At 43.3% G+C, this 27865-nt stretch overlaps 1 long non-coding RNA gene across 1 annotated transcript; it reads right to left on the reverse strand.

The window, feature by feature from the left end:
- Nucleotides 1-18227: 18227 nt before the first annotated feature.
- Nucleotides 18228-19903, reverse strand: LOC144506390 (uncharacterized). The gene is made up of 3 exons (XR_013499895.1): nt 19795-19903; nt 19131-19276; nt 18228-18680 (listed from the first exon to the last, which is right to left on the reverse strand). It is a non-coding gene; the product is annotated as an uncharacterized LOC144506390 (long non-coding RNA).
- Between the last annotated feature and the right edge of the window lie 7962 nt (nt 19904-27865).

Here is a 27865-nt window from a genome sequence, read left to right on the forward strand (position 1 = left end):
GGTAATCAAGTCTTAAAGGTACAGACAATGTGAGTGGAGAGAAGGTTAAGCACAGGTTAAAGAGATGCGTATTGTCTCCAGCCAGGATAGTTAGTAAGATTTTGCAAGCCCAGGCAAGTCGTGGGAGTTACAGATAGTGTGACATGAAACCAAGATCCCAGTTGAGACTGTGCTCATGTGTGTGGAACTTGGCTATCAGTCTCTGCTCAGCGCCTCTGCATTGTCATGTGTTGTGAAGGCCGCCTTGGAGAAAGCTTATCTGAAGATCAGAGGCCGAATGCCCGTGACCGCTGAAGTGTTCCCCAACAGGAAGAGAACACTCTTGCCTGGTGATTGTCGAGTGGTGTTCATTCATCCGTTGTCATAGCGTCTGCATGGTCTCCCCAATGTACCATGCCTCGGGACATCCTTTCTTGCAGTGTATCAGGTGGAAAACGTTGGCTGAGTTGCAAATGTATGTACCGTGTACTTGGTGGATGGTGTTCTTACATGAGATGATGGCATCCATGTCGATGATCCGGCACGTCTTGCAGAGGTTGCTGTGGCAGGGCTGTGTGGTGTCGTGGTCACCGTTCTCCTGAAGGCTGGGTAGTTTGCTGCGGACAATGGCCTGTTTGAGGTTGTGTGGTTGTTTGAAGGTGAGAAGTTGGGGTGTGGGAATGGCCTTGGCGAGATGTTCGTCTTCATCAATGACATGTTGAAGGTTCCGGAGAAGATGTCGTAGCTTCTCCACTCCGGGGAAGTACTGGACGGCGAAGGGTACTCTGTCCGCTGTGTCCCGTGTTTGTATTCTGAGGAGGTTGGTGCGGTTTTTCGCTGTGGCGCGTTGGAACTGTCGATCGATGAGTCGAGCGCCATATCCTGTTCTTATGAGGGCATCGTTCTGCGTCTGGAGGTGTCTGTTGTGATCCTCCTCATATGAGCAGATCCTGTGTATATGGAGGGCTTGTCCGTAGGGTATGGATTCTTTAACATGTTTAAGGTGGAAGCTGGAGAAGTGGAGCATCGTGAGGTTATCCGTGGACTTGCGGTACAGTGAAGTGCTGAGGTGACCGTCCTTGATGGAGATGCGTGTGTCCAAGAATGCAACCGATTCCGGAGAGTAGTTCATGGTGAGTCTGATAGTGGGATGGAACTTGTTGATGTCATCATATAGTTGTTTCAGTGATTGTTCACCATGAGTCCAAAGGAAGAAAATGTCATCGATGTATCTAGTGTATACACTACATATAACTATATATATATATATATATATATATATAGCTATACTGTATAACGCGCAAGAAACAATACTTTTCACTGTATACCAATACATGTGACAATAATACATCAAATCAAATGATCCAGAATGGGATCTTTATGATGATGCCATAATCAAAGTGACTCAGAATGAGCTCAATGTACGATTTACATCGGATGCCAAAGACAGTGAATTTGGCGTTTATTAAAATGTTTCGGTTGTGGTTAAAGGTATGCTTGTAGAAGTAATTCATTTAAGAAAACTCACCACATTGATTTGCTTCAAATTACCAGAGAGGTATTTTTTAAACATTTCAAAATGGCGACTACCTACACCAAAGCCAGTGGTTCGCATTTTATATTCGGCATATAAGTCGATCCTTGTTTTTGGAAGGATTTTTCAAGGATTCAATTGTTGGTTTTTACACTGTGATCTATGGTACTTATAAGCACTGATGACACCCATCTCCAACTCTACACCACAACTCTCGACTCTTCAAGTGCTTTTGTGTCATTAGCCTGTTCAATATTCAATCGTGGATGAACTGCAATTTCTTACAGTTCTTACTCCACCTAAAACTCTGTAACTTTGCCTTTGATTCCATTCCCGATCTCAGCCATTGCTTTGAGCTTAGCCAGACCATTCCCATCATTACTCCCTGTTCCAACATGGGCAGAATTGCCAGTCGCATATTCTCGTATTTCCATCTCTATAACATCACTCACTCTGCTCTCATCGCAGTCCATCTGCTGCTCAAGCCCTCATGCATGTTCTTACCACCTAGATTTGTCTAATCAAAAGCTCATCGAACCAGCCTTAAGGCCCTCATCCTGTGTAAACCTCAATTCCTCCAATACTATGCCCACAACCTATGTTGCACTCGGTCCCACTCACCCAATACCATTGTTCTTACCAACCTGCATTGGTTTTCAGTCTCCTCAATCCTCGCATTTAAATTTCTTATCCCTGTGTTTAAATCTATTCTTTCTTTCACTCCTGCTTATCTGTGTAGCCCACTCCATCACTAGAAATCCTCTCTGTATTCTCTGCATCTCTGACTCTGGTCTGTTGTCTATCCCCATATTTAATTCTGTATTGGTGGTGTCCCTTTGGTCACCAAGGCCTTATGCTCTGCAAATCCCTCCATAAACCTCTCTGCCTTGCCATCTCCCTCTGCAGCTTTAAGAACTTCCTTAAAACTCAGTTTATGCTATTCACTGCCTTTAAAGCCTATTTCCATCCTTTCACTATTTTTCCTCATTTCCTCCTCTCTCATTTTCCTCTCCTATTTCTGTCATTATCTTCACTTCTTTACTTCCTCAACAAATGAGGCTGCAGAAGAATGCCTGCAATTTCAGTGCTTATGCTCTTCATTGTTCTCTGAGCCCCTTTAGAACTTCATACTATCCTCTCCTCCCTTACTATCAAAACCTCTCTCAAAACTCCTCTGTTTGACCACACCTCTCATCCTAAATTCTCTTCCTTTCTTTTTTTATTTCTCCCTCCTCCTGAATAACAAAATGAACTGGATCTTCATGCATCAAAATAGATGTCATAGAAAAGTAAGAAAGTGCATGGACAATATATGGCTAGCCTTCCTGTTTCTCAAAAATATAATTTCCTTCAGACTATAGCTACTACCTGTGTTTCTGACTTGACATCAGCCATGAATGTCATCTCCCACTTCCTGAGAGATGAGTCATCTCTAGCATGACCACAATGAACACATTATTTTCTCTGTTAAGACCTGGCAGATGTGAAACTACTTGTCTTGACCTTTAGTCTGCCCATCCCAGCATGTGCGTGACTAAACTGTTCATTGAATGCTTTAAAATAGTTTTAACCTTAAATGTCCAAGAAACCTGGATTTTTGATTCTATTGCTGGTATAAGCCAGTTGGTTATTGTAGCGTTAGGATGGGAAATACAGCTCAAAACCTCCAGGTCCCTCAGAGTCATCTAATCTAATTTTATGGGTGGCACGGTGGCACAGCGCCAAGGACCCAGGTTGGATTCCAGCCTTGGGTGACTGACTGTGTTGAGTTTTTACGTTCTCGTTTGTGTGGGTTTCCTCCGGGTGCTCTGGTTTCATCCCACAATCCAAAAGTGTGCAAGATTAGATGGATTGACCAAGCTAAATTGCCCCTTAATATTCAACGATGTGTAGGTTAGGAAGATTAGCAAGGTAAATGTGTAGGGTTACAGGGATAGGATGTGGGGTGAGCATGGGTAAGGTGTTCTTTCGGAAAGTCGGTACAGACTCGATGGACCGAATGGCCTCCTTCTGCACTGTAGGGATTCTATGACGAATGTCAGCAGTGGTGTTATTTTTCCTTAAATCCTGGAAGGAACCATCCTTACAGCTGCAATTTTTTTAAAAATCCCTTTCAGTCCCATTTCTGATTCACTTTGTTTCTTTCCCAATTAAATCATAATAAAAGTAGCATTTTGGGGAAGCTCAGCCCTCCTGTTGTCGCTCTTTGATACTATACCAGCTGTAATGTTCAATCTGGTTTCATAAGCTACTAAGATGCTGAGTGGTCACTGGCAGAGGAAAGGACTTGCATTTAGATAGGGACTATCATGACCTCTGGATATTCTCAAGCACTTTACAGCATATTGAGAACTTTTGGACTCTAGCCACTGTTTCAATGCGGAGAAACAAAGCAGGGATTTACACACAGCAAGATCCCACAAGCATCTTAGAGATACACAACAACTGTTTTAGTGATCTTGGTAGAGGGATAAATGTTCACCAGAATGTCAGGAGAAATTCCCTACTCCTCTCCAATTTGTGTCATGAGGGCAGACAGGACCTCAGTTTCGGATCTTCTCTGAAAGTCTGTGCTCTGACAGTGCAGCACTCCACTGAGGACTGGATTACTCAGTGGAGTAGGATTTGGTCTCACAACTTTCTGTCTCAGAGGCAAGTGATCAACCACTGAGCCTTGGCTGGCTACTTCGAATGGATAGGTTTAATGTTGTTTCTATTGAAGTTGTTACACTATATTGGTGCCAGCAATATAACAGCGCAGCGCAGCCCAGATATTGCCTTAAATGAGAGCTGTAAATTCCGAGAGTCACACAACACTGTTGCTACACATCTTCAAATTCAAAATCCTGAGCCTGGCTGTAAATACAATGCTCTTCGAATAGCCTTCTTTTCAGGCAAGTACCCACGAATTCTGAGGCTCATAACTCTGCAGCCATGCATCGCCTTTCCCTCAGCCTCTGCTGGGAAGGTGGAAAATTCTCAGCCACTTCCCACTCCTCCAGTTTCTTGTTCTTCTGTGAATTATCCAATGCCACATGCTCACTAACACAAACTAATTCCCTCAGAGAATGTGAGTTTCTGAACTGGAATGAGGAAGCAAGAATTGAGTTGAAAAGAGGAACACAGAACAGGAGGTCTCTGTAAAAATGAATGGATGGCTTTGTGTCCGACTTCATTTCTGTCATCCCTCTCTTCATTGTGATCCATCTTGTCATATTTAACAAAGAGGTCGTTTGGGTAGAGCTTGACTTTATATGATCAATGTGTTGTGAGTCTGTTCTTCCTCCTCCTCACCACCATCATCTTTTTCCTTCCATGCTTCCTGTTGTGATGGATCTGCTAGAAAGATGTGTAGAAGCTAATAATTTATTACCCACTTGGATTAAGAGTGTGAATGCTTGGATCTATGTTGCACATCACAGTGATGCCAGAAAGACTTCACAAATGTGCTACCACTTGGGTGGCACAATGATTGGCACTGCTGATTCACAGCGCCAGTGACCCAGGTTCAATTCTGGCCTCGGGTGACTGTCTGTGTGGAGTTTGCACATTCTCCCCGTGTTTGCGTGGGTTTCCTCCCGCAGCCCACAGATGTGCGGGTTAGATGGAGGATTAGGGGGATCACATGATTTTAAATTGCTGAAGAACTCCCCAGTTTTGCCGACTGACCAGCAAGCTTTCCTCAAGCAAGCTGAGAGGTCACAAAATGGGATTGTTAGGAGTCAGAAGGGGGATTAGCAGGGTAAATACGTGGGGTTACGGGGATAGGGATTGTTGTTGCTGCAGGCTCGATGGGCCAAATGGTGTCCTTCTGTATTGATGGATTCTATGATTCTACTTACCTGACAGTGGCAATATACCTTTCCACTCACCATCTCCCATGGCAGGGGCAGATTACCTTCCACTGAGTTCCATGGGCCTCTCTTCAAAGGACACAAGAATTGAAAGACAAGGTTGTCGACTCCAGCTTTTCACAGTATGCCAACTTTGCCTGCAAGAAAATCGAGTAAAGACAGGAGAGCTGAAGGAAGTAGTGTGAGCTGTTGGGGAAATGGGTAGCCATTAAACATTTAACTCCGCCCCTTAAGGTAACATTGTGCTGGATTTGTGCTCAGGGTGAAAGGTGTGATGGTGCCAAGGGCAGCCAAGGATGAGAAGAGTCTTGGAGATGAAACAGTTGGAACTCAGTGGCCGTGTCACTTCCCTCCAGGTGCAGTTTACTGGCAGGCTTTCTGACTCCTAACAATCTCCATTTTGTGACCTCTCAGCTTGCTTGAGAAAAGCTTGCTGGTTAGTCGGCAAAACTGGGGAGTTCTTCAGCAATTTAAAATCATGTGATCAATAACAACATAATTTAGCAAAATGACAGAAGATCATTTGCAGGCAGAAAAGTTGTGTATGTGAGATACACTAAACTGAAGTCACTAATGACATGAACCCATCCTTTGGTCAATAGATCTAATGAGAAGATTTCAGGCCAATATGATCAGTTCTGGCAGATAATAATTGACGAGATGTGTGTGTTAAGAAATCAATGAAGACAGTTAGCATTAGGTGCATTTACCCTATGATAAGACAGAGATTATCAGACAATAAGGAATATAGTACAGAAACAGGCCATAACCTGCATATGTCAATACAGAGTTTCTACAATGAATCATAGTTTTAATAAATCATGCTTAATTTGTTTGGTATAATAATCTTTATTTGAAAGCTAGCAGATGTCCTGTGGCATCATGCACAGGGAATGGTCTTTGTAATGTGAGGGTTTGGTTATATTCTAACTTTAAATTATCCATACTTGGCTCCTTTTGTACTTTGCACCATTCCTTGACAGAACTAAAGAGCAACTGCCCTGACCTATGACCTCTGACCCTTTCATCCTGTAGCTGGTAACTCAACAATAGCTGCTACAGAATGTGTAACAAATGCAGCCTATGAAGACTGTATAACCCTTGTCATAAAATAGAATGTGACACTGTAGCCAGTCCTCACACAATGGAAAAGAAAATTAAAGTAACTTACTAACCACAATGATACACACAATGAAGCTAGATATTACGGTTTATATATAGACTGTATTAGAGATTATCAGATAACAGAAAAAACCTTTCAATCATTAAATGGCAGCATTTCCTCAGTATAGTTTGCTGCATACATCTAGACTAAGAAAATGCATTCCTGGTGTATTTAGAAATTAATAAATGGGAAATTAAAATAAATTTGATTTGCTACCATTATTGTAGAATCTCTGAAAAATCAGATATATTTTCTTCCCTCTTCCTCCCCCGAAGGCATTGATTTGTGCTGTTGTGCAATTCCGTTAACGATGGCCACCATTCAATATCTCACCAAAGTGACCATTCCTCATGTATCGGTGAGAACTATCATGTTCAGCATTATCGTTGCCAAGCCTTATTGTGTGTGTCCTTGTCTGAACTCCACATACATGTTTTCTTGTTGGCTCATTGGCAGGTGATTGGGCCTGAAATGCTGACTAATTCATTTATCTAACACTGAGATGAACAACAGCCAACTCACTGCCAGCCAGCTGAGGTCAAGTAACTGAGCCTTGACCAAATATCGAGTTTGAGAGATTGCATCTAAACCAGATGGTATATTTAGCTACAAAAGACATAATAACATAACATGAGGCCACAGCTCAATCAGGATAGGAACAATTTAGCAGCTTCTGGAATGTTCTGGAAATTGTCTGAAGCAAAAGATAGATCTCAGTGAATGTTTATTAAGTGATATCTCCAACAATGTTGCAACGTGGAACCAATTTTCTGAATGCAAACATCCAGCATGTTGACCTGCCCTGTACAAGCACATTTCAGGAAATCAAGGACATCTTCTGTGTCATGCTCCAGTCATCAAAATGAAATAGTTAAAAAAATGTAGGGAAAACAATCAAGCTTATCCATTGATGTAAAAATACATCTGGGCTTGGAACTAAGGCTGCACAGAGAGTTGGTAAAAGTGGGGATCCAAAGGTGCCTTAAGATTAGTCCTCATTTCAATAGTTTGGAAATCCTACCAGTATCTGTTCCATCTACAGCCAATAATTAATTTTGGGTTTCTTACCTTGCCAATAATAGCCCTCAGATAACTGCTGAGGGGGGTGGGGGGTGGGTGGAACAATGGGAGATGGATCGATGACAATGCATATAGGAATTCTCTTTCACCAGAAGGAGCCATTTAACTCCAAATCAATTTTACAAAGTCATTTGACTTTTTTTTTGGATACTGGTCAGGCAGCATCCACATCTGGAAAACCTAAGCAAAACAGGTCATGCAGATCCTATGAAGGTGGTGCTGAGCAGCTCTGCACTTCAACACTTCATCATAGTGGTGTTAACAAAACCATTATTCGAAAATCTGCAGTTTGTGAGCTGTCCCGACAGCTTGTCAAACTTTAGAGTATTTTTTTCCTTATTTTTTCTTTCCGTTTCTCTTCCTGTCTTAATACAATCTTTCCTTCCCTCTCTTTATTGGTCTTTCCGTACATGGTTGATCTCCAATTCACCCTACTTCTCTTTGTTCCTCTGTTAATTTCTCAGTACTTCAATCTCATTGGTTAAGGAGAGTAAGGTCGATTGCCCTTGCCATATCATAATCAGCAAGAAACTACAAAGTATTGTGAATGAAGCCCAGTCCATCACTCAAACCAGCCTCCCATCCATTGACACTGTCTACACTTCCCACTGCCTCAGAAAAGCAGCCAGCATAATCAAGGATCCCACGCACTCCAGACATTCTCTCTTCCACCTTCTTCCATCGGGAAAAAGATAAAAAAGTCTGAGATCACGTACCAACTGACTCAAAAACAGCTTCTTCCCTACTGCCATTAGACTTTTGAATGGACCTACCTCGCATTAAGTTGATCTTTCTCTACACCCTATCTATGACTGTAACACTACATTCTCCACTCTCTCCTTTCCTTCTCTATGTACGGTATGCTTTGTTTTTATAGTGCACAAGAAGCAATACTTTTTGCTGAATACTTATACGTGTGACAATAATAAATCAAATCAAATCAAAAATCAAAGCTTGTACTTCCAGCAAGTTAGGATGTCAAAGATTTTTGAGCTGAAGGGTGTGGGAAAAGGTCAAATGCCATGCAGTAAGGTGCCCTGTTCCAGCATGATCTCGTTCATTAGATGAACATGGTCGATTACTCTGCCCGATCAAAGAAAGGCAGATTCAAGAAAATGTGTTCACCAACTAAGTGTCATCAAAATGAAAACTTTTTTGGGCCACTTTTACCATGTCCATGAGTGGATATTCTTACTTTCCATGGCAAATAAGCGCCAGGAGCTCTGTCTGGCCAGCAAGGAGCAGAACCCACTCAAATGACTGTGGTGAAGTTTTCCATTTATCCTTCACTGAGTCCCCTTGGAGTTCCTGGTACCTGTAAACAAACAAATCAATAAACTTTCCATTATTATTTGAGCTTCAGTAACCTTTAAGTTGCAGAATCCCAGGTGAATATACCTTGCAAAACCTCAGCATAAGCACTGAATTTATTTGTTGTTTAAATCTATCCTTCTCTTCTCCGCTCACCATCCCCCCATCAGCCCTACCCAACACCACAAACCCTCTCCTTTCTCCACCCATTCGCACCCCCCTCATCCCACTGCCAAAATGCTGAAGATGACAACCAGCATTTCTGCAAAGATGCTGGGGTGGGAATGATGTCTCTTCAGAATGGGTGAACTAGTACGTGGAGCTGAACCATCTGTGTATCTGAATAAAGATGCGGCAAGGCTAGGTCTGGTTAGGAGTTAATTCCCTAAACTAATTACCAGGCACAGTACTGTATTCCTAGGAGAAATCTATTGAAAGCTACAAGGTAAATTGATGTGTCTAAATACAGCACTTTATAACATGGACTGCAGATTGTATAATGTATGTTAGAAGTGTCAGAATAATTGGATAGAATCATTCCTCTTTCTGTGTCAAAGTCTGGTCAAATCTATGATCATATACGGAGCACTCAGAATGGCCAAGTGGGAATTGATGCATCCAGTGTTGCACAAAGACATCTGGACCGTAATCGCTATATTCTGATTTCAATCTGCACTGGCTTAGCTGATTTCATCATATGTTCTCCATGGGAGGCTATAATTGGGGTAAGGAGGGAAAATAAAATCAGCCAGAGTTTCCCTTTCTGATTGCTAGGCATTGAGACTAGCTGGAAAGTGTGCATGCATTGACAGAAGGTGAGGACTGTAATATCCCCATTCGTTAAGTACCCTGTTGGGCTCATGTGAAGAATGGCTTCATTGATGTGGTAATGAGGGACATCCAGCATCTATGGAAATATACCCTAACATTATTTTGTGGCTTTAGAAAATGAGGGACAAGATTTATTTTTAAAATCAACAAATCCAACTTTCCAATTTGATGCACTGTGGCACCAGACTAGCTGTCCCTTTTGTCTATTCCTGCGCTCCAAGCAACCTGACCTGGCTTGGCCCCAATCATCCACAGTCCAAACCAGCTGACCCGAAATCCAGCCTGCTGTGGTGCCAAGGTTGTGAGACAATGAACATGCACCCAATCCCACATGTATCCTAATAGGCTGACCATCGAGTTATTGGCAGCTGAACACACAAATGTGAGTAATTTTAACAATTAAATGTACCATGTGAGGAAGGAATAAACAATTTGCATTTACATGGCACCTTTCCTGACATCAAGATATTCTAAAGCACCACACAGTCAATAGATCAATTTTAATGCAGTTATAATGTAGAGAAATACATTACTGAGAATCAACGCACTGGTTTCTGTTCACTGTACAATTTTCTGAACATTTCAGTCGTCCATTTGCATGACTTCCAGGTTCTGAATGCCACCTGTTGTCTGTGATCTCTTTTTTTTAATTTAAACTCCCTTAATTTGTATATGAATGCATGGTCTAAATGTTGATGCCAATGTCTGAAATAGTGTCACTGAAAACTGGAGGTTACAAACAAAGAACAAAGAACAGTACAGCACAGGAAACAGGCCCTTCGGCCCTCCAAGCCTGTGCCGCTCCTTGGTCCAACTAGACCAATCGTTTGTATCCCTCCATTCCCAGGCTGCTCATGTGACTATCCAGGTAAGTCTTAAACGATGTCAGCGTGCCTGCCTCCACCACCCTACTTGGCAGCGCATTCCAGGCCCCCACCACCCTCTGTGTAAAAAACATCCCTCTAATATCTGAGTTATACTTCGCCCCTCTCACCTTGAGCCCGTGACCCCTCGTGATCGTCACCTCCGACCTGGGAAAAAGCTTCCCACTGTTCACCCTATGTATACCCTTCATTACATTAGCTATTATATTCGTTGGCATTGAATTAGGCAATATTATGAAAACAATGATAGTTGTCAAGCATACTGTCATCAATTGGCTGGACTTTCACCTCTGTTAGGTGATAATTTTAGCTGGAGCCTGGTTGTGCCAAATATTTCCTTTAATTTGGTTAGTGAGGAGAGCTATCTGGTCACCTTGGAGAACAACTCAAGGAGGATAATACCCTTCACTCTACTCTTTTTCAACAAGCACGAACATTGTGGTCTTGTTATCCCTATGTCCTGGTAAATATGCTTTACCCTATTGTTCAACACCATTTGTGAATAGGTGCATCGTCCTCCTACTCTTCTATGCAAGAGAGGATTTCAAAACAGTGCTATATTGCCAGTTTGATGCATCGCTAGCACATGTTTATATCATGTTTTACTTCCATTGTCCTTTGAGCTATAGAAAATCTTCATTTTCTTAAGTAGATATTAGCAGACCTGTGGAAAAGGAGGCGAGGGATAAGATGGAGTGGTAATTGTTCTTTACCGGTTTTTAAATAGTTCAACATTTTAAAGATCTCCCACTTAGTCAGATTACAACCAGGTTTTATGGGTCTTTCAATTGCAGGAGACCCACATGTTTGCAGTGCAACCGCAGCATGAAAGCAGCTATAATTAAACCAGCCAAACAAGCAGACTTGAAGGGCCTATGCTTATACCTTGAATTGGTGTAACTAATGTTTTTTTCTGAAAATTGTTGTACTGAGAGATAACCTGCTTTCAATGGTGGCACAGAGGATAGCACTGACTGCATTCAGAGAACCATGGCCTATTGTGCATCCCTAATTTCCTTCACTCCAGCACTGGCAGCCCATTGCTCAAAAATCAAAACCCAGCAATGGATTGATAGGAGGCAGCACACTAGACTGAATATTTATTTTCATCAACAAAACTCTCGAAGACATTTCTTGAATAATTTTCACAGCTTAGATTAGTTTTGCATATTGATAATGTAAGTATGTATTATATGTATGTATGTATGTATGTACATACGTGTATGTATGTATTTTATGCCAGTATGGATGTTGATCAAATCACTTCCTAGATGGATGATGAAAAACTAACCAGAATTTTGACAACGACCCCGATCAGAGCCATTTTGAGTTAGCAAGAGAGCTGGGGCTGTTGGATGGTACAGGGTTTATAGATCATTCTACCCGCCTGTGTGCTGGTTTATATTGCTATCTTTAGCCCAAAATTCTCATAATTAAATAATATGCATGCTGAAAACCATCATGTATCCTTCTGAAAATATTTTAGCTAAAAAGATCTAAATATATATATATATCTCAACAAATCAGGTGTCAAAATGTTCCACAGTTCTTTGCACAGGTAGTTATGTGTCAAGTGCAGTGTCTGTAGTGAATAGGTTTCCTTTCCTTTACTGAGCATTGGCGCCATTTTTTTCTTTGTTGCTGCCCATAGTACTGATTAGGTGTGTGAAAAGATTTGTAGCGAAACCACTTGAGCTGGTTACATCTCTCCTCATTCATGATCCTACCTTCAGTAACCTCCCCCGGTTCCTCTGTGTCAATTACTCCACCACCCCACCCCCTCCCCTTTCCCTTCATGGAGAACATTGGGATGCTCTACTCTATTTAATTATCTCCACAAAAATATGCCATTGCTTTATTTATTAAATACTTCTATTAAACAGCTTGCAATGATATTTGTCCCGCAATCCCTAACTAGGTGCTAATTCTTGTCTAGATATGACACCACATTGTTAAACTTGAGAACTAATTATGGCCCTTTTATACACAGAAGACATGAGCCAACTTAAAATTGTCATAGGTTACAATTTATATGCAAGCATAGTAGAAGAAATGTGAAAAGTACTATAAATCCTTCATCTCCATACGGCATCAAATATTTTTCATAATTAAAAGAATAAGGAGAGGCAGCAGAACTTATTTAACAGTGTGAAAATCAGTCTGTTGCAGCATATTTTTAAAATATCTGCTTGTATAAATATTACACCAACCCATGCTGCCAGATACTACAGCACAACCAAATAAGGAAGCTGTAGTAATTTGTGGTCAATGTAAGACATTCTGAACATTGTGATAAATGTACAGAAGCAATACTTTTCGAGCCGTCTCATTTATTTGTGCAAGGAACCCACTTGACTGACAAATCAATAGGAGTTACTTTGATGTCTGTGTTAGAATCTTCTTTTTCTGCCTTTGGTTGCTAAGGAAGTGGGGTTGTTGAGGAAGTGGTACTTTATCACAACGACATCACCGAACCAAAATAACTGAAATTTGCGAGCACCTTGTGATTAACATCCCCTCCTACAGTCACTTAGATTGTGTCATTTTACAGAACCTCAGTAGTGACACACTTCAGCTATTAAGAAGAAGCTAAGATTCTGTCTTTAGCTTTGTCATCCTGCATCCAGTGCAGTACTTTAATGTGTGAGGTTTGTTTCTGGTGGCTGCAAGTGTGTTTCGAATTCATTCTTCCAACAATTAAACTAGTTTAATGACTGTCAATGTCTGGCATATGTGTATTCACTGATGTTTTGTAAAATTACACAACACTGTACTTAACCACATGGGCCAGAAAGGTAGAAGGTTCAATGGTTGCTCTCTGGTGAGTTAATTGACTTTAACTGGTGATGGTAAGAGGCATTGGAATTGTCCTCAGTGTCAATGGGCTTGTGTGTTGATTAATCTATTTGGGCTCCCATTCCTGGTCATTGTTTACTGTCCCCTGATACAATGTCTGTGTATGCTTGTGGATGATGGGTGGAGAGGAGTAATGGGCTTGGTTATCTTTGGTTGAAACAGCTGGCTTAGCCCAAACCACTTAAGGAACAGTAACTTGGGTGGAGTTCCATGCTAAGTCCCTTTTCTTGGAGAAGATAATAGTTGCTGTGATGCAGGAAGACACAAAGATTTATCCAAGACCAAACATAATAAAAACATCATTCCAACTGTGTCAGGATGTAGCTGGAGGACAAGATGGCCAATTAAAGATTCTGCTCTAAGGATGCAAGCGTAGAGAATCACAATTATAAATCCGTTCAAAATTTACCACAATTCAATAAAGTTATATCTATATATTGATCATGTATTTTACTGGTGAGTAGTGCACTTTACAGAGTGAATATGGGTTTCTGAGAGCAGTCATGAGACACGTATTCCCTTGTTTTTAAGCTGCCAGCTTGACATGTAAGTGGGGGAAGATGGAGGATTGATAAGTGGGGGAAGATGGAAGATTGGTAAGTGGGAGAAGATGGAGGATTGGTATAAGTTAAAATCATTGTGCTGCTGCCAAGGAAGCGGGCATAGATCATAATTAAGTGATACTTTGAACAACACACTAGTGGTCCTTAATGAAACAGAAGCTCCCTTGCAATTTGTGAAGATAGTGGGCTTGACTGCAAGAACATGACACTTTGGGGGTGATCTTATCAGAATTTGGCAAAGTGTCGGTTCGGGCGAGAAAAATGGAGTGAATCTCGTCGACGGCTCTAACGTAATTCTGACAGAATCTTGAGCCTCATTGACAAAAGCTTTTATGGTCATGAGAATAATACCATGCCCATAGAGGCCTCTCTCTGATTTAAACGCCACACTTAATCACGCTAATCACTGGGGAGCTGCGTAAAAATGGTTCCCCAACAGTTGTTACAGCAACTGCAGGGGATGGCAGCCAGGAAGTCTGCACTGCGATTCTCTGAGGGAGGCCTCAGCAGATCTCTCGATGGTGTGCAGCAGAGGTGGGATACCCCTGCTCCAGGAGAAGGCCTCCCACCAAGATCTCCACACCCACCTGGAATGCAGTGGCAGCCCTCGTGAGTGCAAGCTCGCTGCAGAAGAGGATGGGACAGCAATGCTGCAAGAAGATGAACGATCTTTAATGCTCAGCCAGGTTAAGTGAACCTCATACAGTTTTCTTCTGGACCCCCTCACATATCCTACCTTCATCTGTCACCCAGCCACTTCGGCCTAACCAACACCTATAAGGAGGCTCTCCTCCCGCAATCACCATGTTCCCCTTATTCGTTGCCCTGCTCCTCACACTCCAGCTCCCATTCAAGACCCATGCCTGCCACACCTAAAGTTTTAAAGTTTATTCATTAGTGTCACAAGTAGGCCTACATTAACATTACAACAAAGTTACTGTGAAAATCCCCTAGTCGCCACACTCCGGCACCTGTTCGGGTACACTGAGGGAGAATTTAGCATGGCCAATGCACCTAACCAGCACGCCTTTCAAACTGTGGGAAGAAACCGGAGCACCCGGAGGAAACCCATGCAGACATGGGGAGAATGTGCAGACTCCGCACAGACAGTGACCCAAGCCAGGAATTGAACCCGGGTCCCTTGCGCTGTGAGGCAGCAGTGCTAACCACTGTGCCACCGTGCCATCCAGTACTATCATAAATGTCAAGACCCCACTTACACTGTCCCTATCTGTGTCATTGCAGAACAAACACAGCCACAACAAGCGCCAGCCAGCATGCCCAGCCGGAGTAATGCCAGAGCTCAGAACCCTCATGCCATTCAAGGAAAGAGCCTTCAAGCCGGCCAGGGAGGAGAAAAAAACCTGCCTGCACTATTGGTGAAGTGGGGGCAGCAGACAAACGTGAGAATCTTCAAGACATGCTGTCATTCCTCAAGCCCCAAGTGATTAATCAATGTTCCCTCTTTTACTCCCTGTAATGTACTAATGCCATCTCCCTTCTCCTGCAAGCCGACCAGAACAGGCCAGAGCATCCTCAGCCCCCTGGACCCACCAGACTCAAGCAGCTCCAAGGAAGACTTCTTGGACTCACTGTTGAAGAGATGTCACAGGTGTCACCTGAACCCGGCACCAGTGCAGATCCTCGCACCTTGGTGGGGTCACTAAGTAGACAGGTTTCTGGGTCACTCACTAGTGAGCATCTCACAGCAAAGATCCACAGCAGGTGGAGGCAGGGATATCCCAGGGAACTGGCACTCGGAGGGATACTGGAGGCCAAGACTCTGCTGAGCCCCTGGCCAATAATGTGCCCCTGGGTCCGGGCATCCCATAGCTGCTGAAGCTGCAAAGGCAGATTCGCCATAGATTCAGAAAGAATGTTCCCAATGGTGGGGGAGTCCAGAACTAGGGGTCATAGTTTGAGGATAGAACTGAGGTGAGGAGAAATTTCTTCACCCAGAGTGTAGTGAATGTGTGGACTTCACTATTACAGCATGTCGTTGAGGCCAAACCGTTGTGTGATTTCAAGAAGAAATTAGATATAGCTCTTGGGGCTAAAGGGATCAAGGGATTGGGGGGAAGGGGGATCAGGATATTGAATCTGATGATCAAATGAATGGCGGAGCAGACTCGAAGGGCCGAATGGCCTACTCCTTCTTCTAGTTTCTATCACTGATACCCTCACACTGCCCTTATAGCCTGGTCTTTACCAAAGCAGGACTCCAAAACCTCATAGTTGCACCCAATATTGCTCCACTGTTATGGCCACCTCCTATGCAGTTTTCATTCCGACAGGGAAGGCACCCACTCAGGTACTGTTTGAACACTAACCCAGCATGGCTGAACCAGGAAGTGGTACCTGCTTGGTGGCCAGCACATCCCCTCGGAGTAAGTGGCGACCTGACATGAAGGACCTCTGAGCTACCCACACACACTTCCGAAATCCCCCCTCAATATCTGGCATGCTTGCAAATGATATGCTGATATATTCAAATTACGGTTCCCAACCTTCCCTGGCATGTTCCACATCATTCTGCTGGTGAGCAAAATGGAAAACCGAGATCTCACCGATGAGAAACACATTTTTCTGTACTCTGCATTTTGAGCTCGCACCACACTTCCCACGATGGAGTGGGCTCAAGATCCTGCTCTTTGTCTGCAAAAGGAGAAAGCCTGCAATCCTCAGAGCCCTATTTTACTGTTTTCCATTGGCCATGGGACTGGGATGCAAGTTCTTGCTGCAGCTCCATCACTTAATCGACACAAGCATAATTTGTATTTGGATGGATGATATTGCTATCCCCTATTGCAGTCTGGATAAGTTGCAGGTAAAATGGCCAAGGACCAGTGACATTAATTGCAGCAGATACAAAACGGAAGCACAATCTTCACATGCAGAGGTGTAGGTAGCTGATAGACCTTGATGAGCTCTCCTCCTCAAACCTCCATGTAACTCCGTGTGATGGTTCCTCCTGCTGCTGTTCCTCTTCCATTAACCATAATTTAAAAACCATAAGAGTTCCTACTTTTAGACTCACAGCTGAAGAGAACCAAACACAATGCCCAGTTTGTGTTGGTTTAGATAACCTCAGCCAGGGTGGCATTAAATTTGACCTCTATTCTCTAGAGATCTCGGTCATTGCGCAACAGCTCCATAATATGCATGCTAAAATTACACCTTAGTATCCTGAGATGCGTAGGTTAGAGGGATTAGCGGGTAAATGTGTAGGGATAAGGGGGGGGTAGGGCCTGTGCGGGATTGTGGTCAGTGCAGACTTGCTGGGCCAGATGGCCTCTTTCTGTACTGTAGGGTTTCTATGGTTTGTATAGTTTGATGAAAATAGGCCCAGCTATGATGCTTCCTGCAGTCAAATAGCCAACATTTATTTAACACATTTAGAAGTGAATGCTACTATAGGGTACCCCATGCCAAATTATTTTATTTCAGAAGAGCAGAGAACTTCCATTCAATATGCTAGAAGATGCAGCATAAAAGTCATGACATCAAATGGAATGTAGACTGGATTAATATCTCATTTCTACATTCAAATAATGGGCAACATTTAGTTAAAATGTTCATTGGTGGTTCAAACAAGACCAGTCCAAGTAGTCAGATGCAAACCAGCAATCAAAGGCCTATGCACTACTATCAGCATCAAGAATTAGGTATGTTTAAAAATCTGGGAAAACTTAATTTGTGTAATAAGACCTTGTCAACATGACAGAAACTCTGCCTAAAAGAGAAAGTGTTGATTCAGGCTTGAGACAAAAATCAGGTATTACTCCGACCCAAAATGCTACTTGACTGACTGGAATATTTTCTATTGCTTTTGGTTACTCGTACATTAACTTAGCAAAGTATCTTGATGGCAAAAAGTTTATAGTGTTAGGCACCAGCACCACTTCAGCCATCATGTTGATGAATAACCCAGTCCCCAAAGTTAACCTTTTGATGCATTACAATATCAACTATCACAGGGGAGAGAGAAAATGTAATGCTCAGTTAACCTTCAGGTTTCTTTAAGTACCGCCATTAGGAATTTCCATTATTTAGCCATGAGAATGTCAATTTGTTTAAACTGGTTGAGTATTTAAGTCTTGAGAATGTTGCTGAAGTAGTTATCTAGATTAGTCTGAAAAACTCACTTCCATTAATAAAAACAAAGTCATGTTAGATTTCAAATGTTTTATTTGCATATTTAAAAAAAGTTACTGTGCATGCCAAGAGATCTAACAAAATGGCACTCTACATAGTTGATTTAACACCGGTCCTTGGCATATTCACTCCCATTCACAGGCATTTGGTGATTAAGGTTCCTGCAGTCTTTCCTGGGCTCCTCTTGGACATGCAAGCTCTTTAGTACCACCAGAAGTACAAAGCCAGCCAAACGGTCAGTAGTTTCTTTCTCAAAAAAGGGAGGGGCATGTGGAAGAAAAATGGATGGGGTGGGGGCGGAAGGAAGGAGACTGGGTAGGAGCCAGCCAATTCACTCAATATCCAAGTTTTTTTTAAAGAGATACGTAGCTAGAAGGCAATGCTTGTGGAATGTACAGTGCAAATCGGAAGAAATTACTCATTGTGCTGCTGCCTCTTCTTTTTCCGCTTTCTTTTCTGCTTCAATTGCTGGAAGTGGAAGAGAGGATTAGTTAGAATGCAGCTCAAAGTATCCAAATGGGCCCTTTTTCTCCCTACTCTCAAAAGAACACTTGAGCACGAGGAAAGATTGTGTAGAAAAGATATGCTGCCATATTACAAAAAAGCCTTCGAATCCGATTAGAAACATCTTAATTTTGCATTTTGGGAATGGGTTTTATGTCGGTGACAAATGCACAAGAGCCCCCCCCCCCTTCCCTAAAACTAAATCAATTGTAAACGCGGAGAAAGCACATTGTATTGATCAACATATACCTTATTTTTCCTTATACTGAAATATATTCCTGGTTTTTGTTCTTTGTGCAGTAAAAAAAAACAGTATATCAGTAAGACACCTCTACTATGCAACTACTGCTTGCTGTTTGGACTGAAGGCCACACCCCGCCTCATGCACACTAAGAACGGTTGCATTGCACCTACTTGCTGCGTCCGGCAATGGGTTCTTCTCCTCAGTCTGTGTTTCCTTGAGATTCCGCTTTTCGAATGCACCGATCTCCTTCTGCAACTGTCCTGTAATTACTTGCGGTTTGGGTTCCTGGTCAGACATTGTCAAAGCTCCGGCTTATCTGCACCAGAACACAAGCGTTACTTCGTGTACACCTTCACGTCCAATTCGCAGGAACAGGGGGGCGAGAGCAGCCGCCACCCCCAGCATTGAAATTTAAAAAAGTATAATGATGACCTCTCTCTCTCGTGTGCTGAGTGTTTTAAGTATAGCCAAGTCTTCATTCACATTTACGGGGCAATAGCTGCGCGTCTATTGTTCCAAAGGCTCAATAGCAACTCCCAGACCATCAAAACCCATCAGTGTAAAATCTTAAACCCTATATACATTAGTCCCCAAGACATTCCTCATTGCATATACTTCCTCTCTCCCCATATTAACACTCCACAATCGCTCCCCCCCCCCCCGAAATCCTCTATTTTCATGAGCAGACCAGCGCCCTGAATATATTTTGCTCACAAAACATTCCTTCCTACAGCAATATAAGTACTAAGAGAAGAAAAAAAATCAAACGGCACTCGCATCCTGCTTTTGCATTCGGACTACAAAAACTACTTGAAATCGTTAATAACTTCTTACCGCTCGTCTACTCTTTCCAAAGAAATTTCACAACACAAACGAAGTTCACCCAAGACTGAGAAGCGCGTCTTCGGGCTGAGCTGTTATATTGGGGTTTATGCAAATTGCAGCGCGTCACAAGTTGCCTGTACCACCCATTGCCTTTGTCCCTCCTGTTTCTTGGTGCCTCCATTCTCCTCTCAATGGGAGGGGATTGTGAGATACCTCTCGCAGCACGATTTGCATTGCGAACTCTCTCCCCATCATCTCATAACATCGCGATCTAGAGCTTTTACCAATAGCGACCTCAAGCGAGACCAGCCTGACATTGTCGCCCCAGCTCCAGTCACCCTTCTGCACGCTGAAGGTTATCTGAAACAATAACTCATTTTCTCACTCTCTTTAATTGCACCTTTCAGGTGACAGTGTGGGTTGGTCAAGTGTCAAAAACCCAAATGAAAAGAGATTGAACACAAGTACTTGATTGAGGGGTGTGAGCAATAAACAAAACATACCAAGGAAAAGGAAACTTAAGTCTTATTAGTTACATTATTAATGATACATTAATCCAGCCCCTAAGGTATCCAAGTCTCAAGCAGTCCAAAGATGTGCAGGTTAGGTGGATTGACCATGCTAAGATGTCCCTTAGTGTCCCAAGATGTATAGGTTAGGGGGATTAGCAAGGCTATGGAGATAGGATGTGAGGCTATGGAGATAGGGCCTGGATGGGATGCTCTGTCAGAGTCCATGCAGACCCGATGGGCCAAATGGCCTCCTGCACCGTAGGGATTCTACAATTACACTGGATACTGTGCTCCTACTCTAGGGTCATTTGGGATTGGTGTAGTGGTGGACAGGAGGCAGACAAATGATCACCCACACAGATCACATCCAACCTTCCTAAAGCTCAAAAGCATTGTTTGAGTCATTTTCAGGATAAAATATGGCATTTCATTTCCAAGAAAACATTAGGCCTCTTGTATAGGCCTAGCACGCTTAAACTTTAGTTAAGTCCTCTCTCCCCTCAAAAGCCTGGCAGTAACCTTTTAGTAGAGATTTCTTCAGTTCCACAAAGCAGTTACGTCCTTTCTGTGCTTGAGCTCCCTCACTATCCCACTCTGCCCAAATCATGTTGTGTTCCCGTCTGTCCTGGAATTTCAGCCCTCGAATTCCAGATTTTTAAAATTCATTCCTGGGCTATAGGCGTCATTGGCTATGTCAACATTTATTGCCCATCCCTAATTGCCCTTGAGATGGTGGTCATGAGTCCATGCGGTGTAGGTACACTCATAGTGCTATTAGGAAGGGAGGTCCATGATTTTGGTTCAGCAACAGTGAATGGATGGTGATGCACCTTAGAAAGCATTCTTTCCGGATGTATTTGATTTGATTTCATTTATTGTCACATGTATTAATATACAGTTAAAAGTATTATTTCTTGTCCGCTATACAGAAAAAGCATACCGTTCATAGAGAAGGAAAGGAGAGGGTGCAGAATGTAGTGTTACATTCATAGCTAGCGTGGAGAGAATAATCAACTTAATATCAGGTAAGTCCATTTAAAAGTCTGATGGCAGCAGGGATGAAACTGTTCTTGAGTCGGTTGGTACGTGACCTCAGACTTTTGTATCTTTTTCCTGACAGAAGAAAGTGGAAGAGAGAATGTCCAGGGTGCGTGGGGTCCTTAATTATGCTGGCTGCTTTTCCAAGGCAGTGGGAAGTGTAGGCAGAGTCAATGGATGGGAGGCTGGTTTGCGTGATGGATTGGGCTACATTCATGACCTTTTGTAGTTTCTTGCGGTCTTGGTCGGGGCAGGAGCCATACCAAGCTGTGTTACAACCAGAAAGGATGCTTTCTATGGTGCATCTGTAAAAGTTGGTGAGAGTCATAGTGGACACCCCGAAGTTCCTCAGCCTCCTGAGTAAGTAGAGGCGTTGGTGGGCTTTCTTAATTATAGCTTAATTGTGGAGGGACCAGAACAGGTTGTTGGTGCTCTGGAAACCTCGAGACCTAAAACTCTCGACCATTTCTACTTCACCCCCATTCACGTAGACAGGGTCATGTCTTCCACTATGCTTCCTGAAGTCGATGACTATCTCCTTTAAGGGAGAGAATATTGTTGTTGCACCAGTTCATCAGATTCTCTACCTCTTTCCTGTACGCCATCTTGTCATTGTTTGAGATCTGACCCATTATGGTGGTGCCATCAGCAAACTTGAAAATCAAGTTGGTGGGGAATTTGGCCACACAATCATAGTTTGCAAGGAGTATAGTAAGGGGCTGAGGACACAGCCTTGTGGGGCAACGCTGTTGAGGATAATCGTGAAGGAGGTGTTGTTGCCTATCCTTACTGATTGTGGTCTGTGGGTAGGAAGTTCAGGATCCAGTCGCAGAGGGATGAGCCAAGGCCGAGGCCAGGGAGTTTGGAGATGAGTTTTGTAGGGATAATGGTGTTGAAGGCTGAGCTGTAGTTAATAAATAGGAGTCTGACTAGGTGTCTTTGTTGTCCATATATTCCAGGCTTGAGTGTAGAGCCAGGGAGATGGCGTCTATTGTGGACCTGTTGTGGCGATAGGTGAAATGTAGTGGATCCAGGCAGTCCGGGAAGCTGGAATTGGTCTGTGCCATGACTAACCTTTCAAAACACTTCATAATAATGAATGTCAGAGCCACTGGGTGATAGTCATTAAGGCACGCTGCCTGGCTTTTCTTTGGTACCGGGATGATGGTCATATTCTTGAAGCAAATAGAGACCTCAGATCGATGTAAGGAGAGGCCAAAGATGTCTGCAAATACCCCTGCCAGTTGGTCCACGCAGCATCTGAGTGCTCATCTGGGTACCCCATTCTCCCCGAGTCGCTTTCCATAAGTTGACTTTTGAGAAGGCTGATATGATATCTCTCGATGGTGACCTTGGATATAGGTTCAGCCGAGGCTTCCAAAATGGAAGGCATGCTCTCATGACCTCATGCTTAAAACGAGCATAGAATGCATTGAGGTCATCGGGGAGAGGTAGATTGGTGTCGTTGATTCTACATGCCTTCATCTTGTAGTCTGCTATGTCTTGAAAATCTTGCCATAGTTGGTGGGAGTCTGTATGGGTCACCTAGGACTCTGTCCTTGTCTTGCACTGTCTCTTGTATCACAGCTTGGCATGGCTCCTGCTCTGACCAAGACCGTGAGAAACTACAAAGCGTTGTGAATGTAGCCCAGTCCATCACACAAACCAGCCTCTCATCCATTGACTCTGTCTACACTTCCCACTGCCTCGGAAAAGCAGCCAGCATAATCAAGGACCCTACACACCTTGGACATACGGAAAAAGAAACAAAAGTCTGAGATCACATATCAACCGACTCAAAAACAACTTCTCCCCTGCTGCCATCAGACTTTTGAATGGACCTTCCTTATATTAAGTTGATCTTTCTCTATCCTACAGATGACTGTAACACTATATTCTGCACCCTCTCCTTTCCTTCTCCCCTATGTACTCTATGAACGATGTGCCTTGTCTGTATAGCATGCAAGAAACGATACTTTTCACTGTATACCAATATATGTGACAATAGTAAATCAAATCAAATCAAATGGTGATATATTTACAATTCAGGACGATGTGTGTGGCTTGGAGGGGAACTCCCAGGTGGTGGTATTCCCATGCATCTGCTGCACTTCTCCTTTGAGGTGGTAGAGGTCGTAGTTTGGAAGTTGATGTCAATTGTGTGTGTATTATTGATTGGTTTATTTGCGTTTATGGACTTAGAGTTGAAGAAGTTAAAGTCGCCATAGTCCCCGATGATCATAGGCTACTCTCCCCTTTGAAGAGAAAAACAAACTGGTGGTGATTTAACCTGAGGGTCACCATACCTCAGTCAAGGTTGAGAAGGTGGGGCCTTCATGAACACCTGCAGCCAGTATGGGAATTAAACCCATGCTGTTGGCTGTCACTGTGCAGTACTGGCTAGCTGTTCAGCCAACTGAGCTAAACCAATCCCCGAAAGATATATTAGCATTGGAGGCACTCCAGAGAATGATTCACTAGGTTGATCCCGGCTATGGAGGGATTTTCTTCTGTGGAGTGGTTGCGAGGGTTGGGCCTATACTCATTAACAAGAATAAGAGGTGACCTTATTGAAACATATAGGATTCTCAGGGGGCTTGACAGAGTAGACGCTGAGAAGCTGTTTCTCTTTGTGGGAGAGTGTAGGACCAGAGGGCATAGTCTCAGAGTAAGGGGTCGCCCATTTAAGACAGAGATGAGGAGAAATTTCTTCTCTGAAATGTTTAAAGTTTATTTGTTATGGCACAAGTAGGCTTACATTGACACTGCAATGAAGTTACTGTGAAAATTCCCTAGTCGCCACACTCCAGTGCTTGTTCGGGTATACTAAGGGAGAATTTAGCATGTCCAATCCACCTGATCAGCATATCTTTCGGACTGTGGGAGGAAACCGGAGCACCCAGAGGAAACCCACGCAGATACAGGGAGAACGTGCAGATTCCGCACAGACAGTGACCCAAGTCAGGAATCAAACCTGGGTCCCTGGCGCTGTGAGGCAGCAGTGCTAACCACTGTGCCACCATAAGGTAGTGAATCTTTGGAATTCTTTACCTCAAAGGGTTGTAGGGGTTGGGTTGTTAAGTATGTTCAAGGCTGAGATAGACAGATTTTTAATCAGTAGAAGAGTCAGGGGTTATGGGGATAAGGCGGGAAAGTGATGATCATCAGTCATGACTCGATGGGCCGAATAGCCTACTCCTGTTTCTATGTCTCATGGTCTTGTCTCATTGTTCAATAAATCTTAAATTAAAAATGCAAAGATTTGTATATCAACAATTTGAGATAAATGCCAAGTCAGAGCAACAAGTTACTATTTAACTTGACATGTGATCTCTCTGACTCTGTTATGAACCCTAAGTCATCCACAATAACAAAAATGGGTCAGGCAACAGAATCATATTGAGACATTCATATGACATTTGGCCGTCACATACAACAAAACTTTCAAAATGACACTGAAATCATCTCATGTTAACAACACATATGGGGTTAAGGATACCAAACTGGAACCATCATGAGTCACAAAAGATCACAAAAAGGGCTGGCACGGTGGCACAGTGGTTAGCACTGCTGCCTCACAGCCAGGGACCCAGGTTCAATTCCTGGCTTGGGTCATTGTCTGTGTGGAGTTTGCACATTCTCCCCATGTCTGGGTTTCCTCCGGGTGCTCCGGTTTCTTCCCACAGTCCAAAGATGTGTGGGTTAGATGGATTGGCCATGCTAAATTGCCCCTTAGTGTCAGGGGGACTAGCTAGGGTAAATGCATGGGGTGATGGGGTGAGAGCCTGGGTGGGATTGTGGTCGGTGCAGACGCAATGGGCTGAATGCCTTCCTTCTGCACTGTGGGATTCCATGATTTCCCTGCTTCAGTCTGAGTTCACTGTCTTTACTATTGCTGATAACTGCTGAGTCATGGAAAATTTTCAATTATATGGCAGTTTCAAGCACTTTAATTGCTGATTTGATTGTTAAATTGTGCTTTACCATTGGGTTACCAATGTTTAATCAATCCTAAACCAGGTGGGGGTTAGGCTGGATCATTGTTAAGTTCCTGATATTTGCTCAGGCTAACTATGCAAATTCAACGAAAACTTAATAACTGATACTGATCTTGAGTCATGAGGGCAGGTGAAAACAATGGATGGCTGAACAAAAAGCATGTGATTTAGATACTTGTGAATGAATGAGGTGACCTCATCTGAGATCAGCTAATTATCAAATATTGAAGTGCGCAGGACATGACTTACAATTGGAGTGCTGGTGCCAGCCTGTTAATACCTATATCTAAATCATGTTTCAGTAGCACCTATTTTGAAGAGGCTGATAAAATGGACTGCTGAAATTACAATGTATTTGTGTAATGTATTTGGATGCCATAATGTATTTGGATAAATTGTAATGTATTTGGATAAATTGTTTAAATAAAAAGAAAATTGGGACTTATGTATATATGCCACAGAGTAGTGACTTTACTTCATGTTTAACAATAAACACCAGGAGTGCTGGGAAGAATGACATTGACGCCAGAGTTGCAGGCAATGAATTGCTGCTAGTGCCCATAAAGTGACACTGGGGAATTTCCAAGGTGGATCTAGGATCTAGTCCAACTCCTGTCGGCCTTAGAGAATTTCAATGATTCAGAACTAAACTCTGTGGTAATAATTGCAGCAGGCAAAAAATATTAGCAGGAATTTTCCCATCCTGTTGACATTGGGGGTAATGGAGGCAGGGTGGTGACTGGGTGGGTGGGGGAACAATGTGGCTGGAAGGCCAAAAAATTGGTTTCACGCCAGTGTGAAAGTGCAGGAGGATGATCCGATGATATCCACCATGGCGGATTGTGAATCCCATTGGAAGCCAGCGTGAACCTGATTTGCATCCCGCTAATGGGATACAAGGGAAGTACCAACCAAAATTGTCCCCCCCCATCCCCCCAAGCCTGAGTTACCCACCCATCAGCAAGAAAACATGCCAGCCCAGAACATGTGTGGAAAAACCGATGAGGGTGAGGAGAGGGGAATGTGAACTGCGAGGTGCTGGGGGGATGGCCATTTTGTCTACATATGCCAGGCAGACACCGCAAACTTTAGGTGTAGCAAGAGTTACATGGCATATTAGAACCAAACGGCAAAGCTACTGGTCTTAGTAATTAAGGGTCACAGACCTTAGTAAATGGGTCGTGATTGGATAAAACAAATAAAGCTGGCCACAAAGCCTGAGACTGTCACCCTGGCTCTCGGATTGTTGAATGAAATTTGTATCTCAGCATAATGATTGAGGGACAGAGGTTAAAATGATTTTTGACCTACTCCACAATTTGGTCATAAGACTTTGGGTGGGATTTTCAGGCTATGCTCACCCCAAGACCGAAAATTCCTGCTCAAGGTCAACGGACATGTGCATGGTCCTGTCCTGCCCGGTATGATTCCCATGGTGGGCAGAATGGGAAAATTCCACCCTTTGAGTCTGGAGTGTCTGGTGACTGTAAGTCTGTGGGTCACAGACTAAACAAAATAACCTTTCACTTTTCTTCAGCTGTTATTTAATTTGCTACAAAGAAGTGAAGTAGATTGTCAATATACTGCCACCAGTTATCAATTTCTGGTCAAATGGCTCGATCTTTCCAATCCAGAGCATTGTCTAAGTGAATGTACTTACTTCTTCATATTCCAGATGTTCAAGTCTCCTCCCCTTTCTAGCTGCACACTGTTACAGTGAATATCCTTTTGGTTTATAACTGAGTACCACTTCCAAAGCCTTCCAGGCTGGTTTGGTGACTCTGGTGAACCTCCTCCGCCAGAACTAGGGTGGAGAACGTCACAGCAATCTTCCACTACATCTGGTGGGCACTCCAGAAGGCATCACTAACTTTAGGGGCTGCCGTTACCTTTGCTTTTGGGGCCATCTGTCGCCTAGAGCTGTCCCGGTCAGTACACATGAAGCAGTCTGTGCTCTGGTACACTTCTAATTTCACACCCAGAGCAAGGACATGCTGAGGGGAGTGGTGTGGGGGCCAAATCTGAGCCTGCCCACCAGTGATCCAGCTTGCATACCATGAATACATTACTAATGAGGTGGGCCATGCCAGGAAGTGGACAGTAAGTGTGGAAACATCCTTTTTTACCCCCGATATCAAACTTAGTGCAATTCTGGAACAATTCCGCCCATTGACATTGCCTTCCCTTCAGCACTAATTACAAGTGAGTGCTGTTTAGCCAGTGCCTGATCTGGTATTCCAGTCATGTTTGAGGAGAGCCCCACTGAGAACGAACAGTTTGGGCACAGGTCTGCAGAATGTGTCATTTCAGCTGGTTGCATTGGGGCCCATCAATTACTCGAGTTACATTGGAGGGCACACTGATCATAGGCAATGGCCTAGTGGCATTATTATCCAGAAACTCAGCTAATGTTCTCGGGACCTGGGTTCGAATCCTGCCACAGCAGATGGTGGAATTTGAAATCAATGAAAAATATCTGGAATTAAGTATCTACTGATGACCATGAAACCATTGTTGAATGTTGGAAAAACC

The sequence above is a fragment of the Mustelus asterias genome, chromosome 17, assembly GCF_964213995.1.
Source record: "Mustelus asterias chromosome 17, sMusAst1.hap1.1, whole genome shotgun sequence".
Classification (NCBI taxonomy): Eukaryota; Metazoa; Chordata; class Chondrichthyes; order Carcharhiniformes; family Triakidae; genus Mustelus; species Mustelus asterias.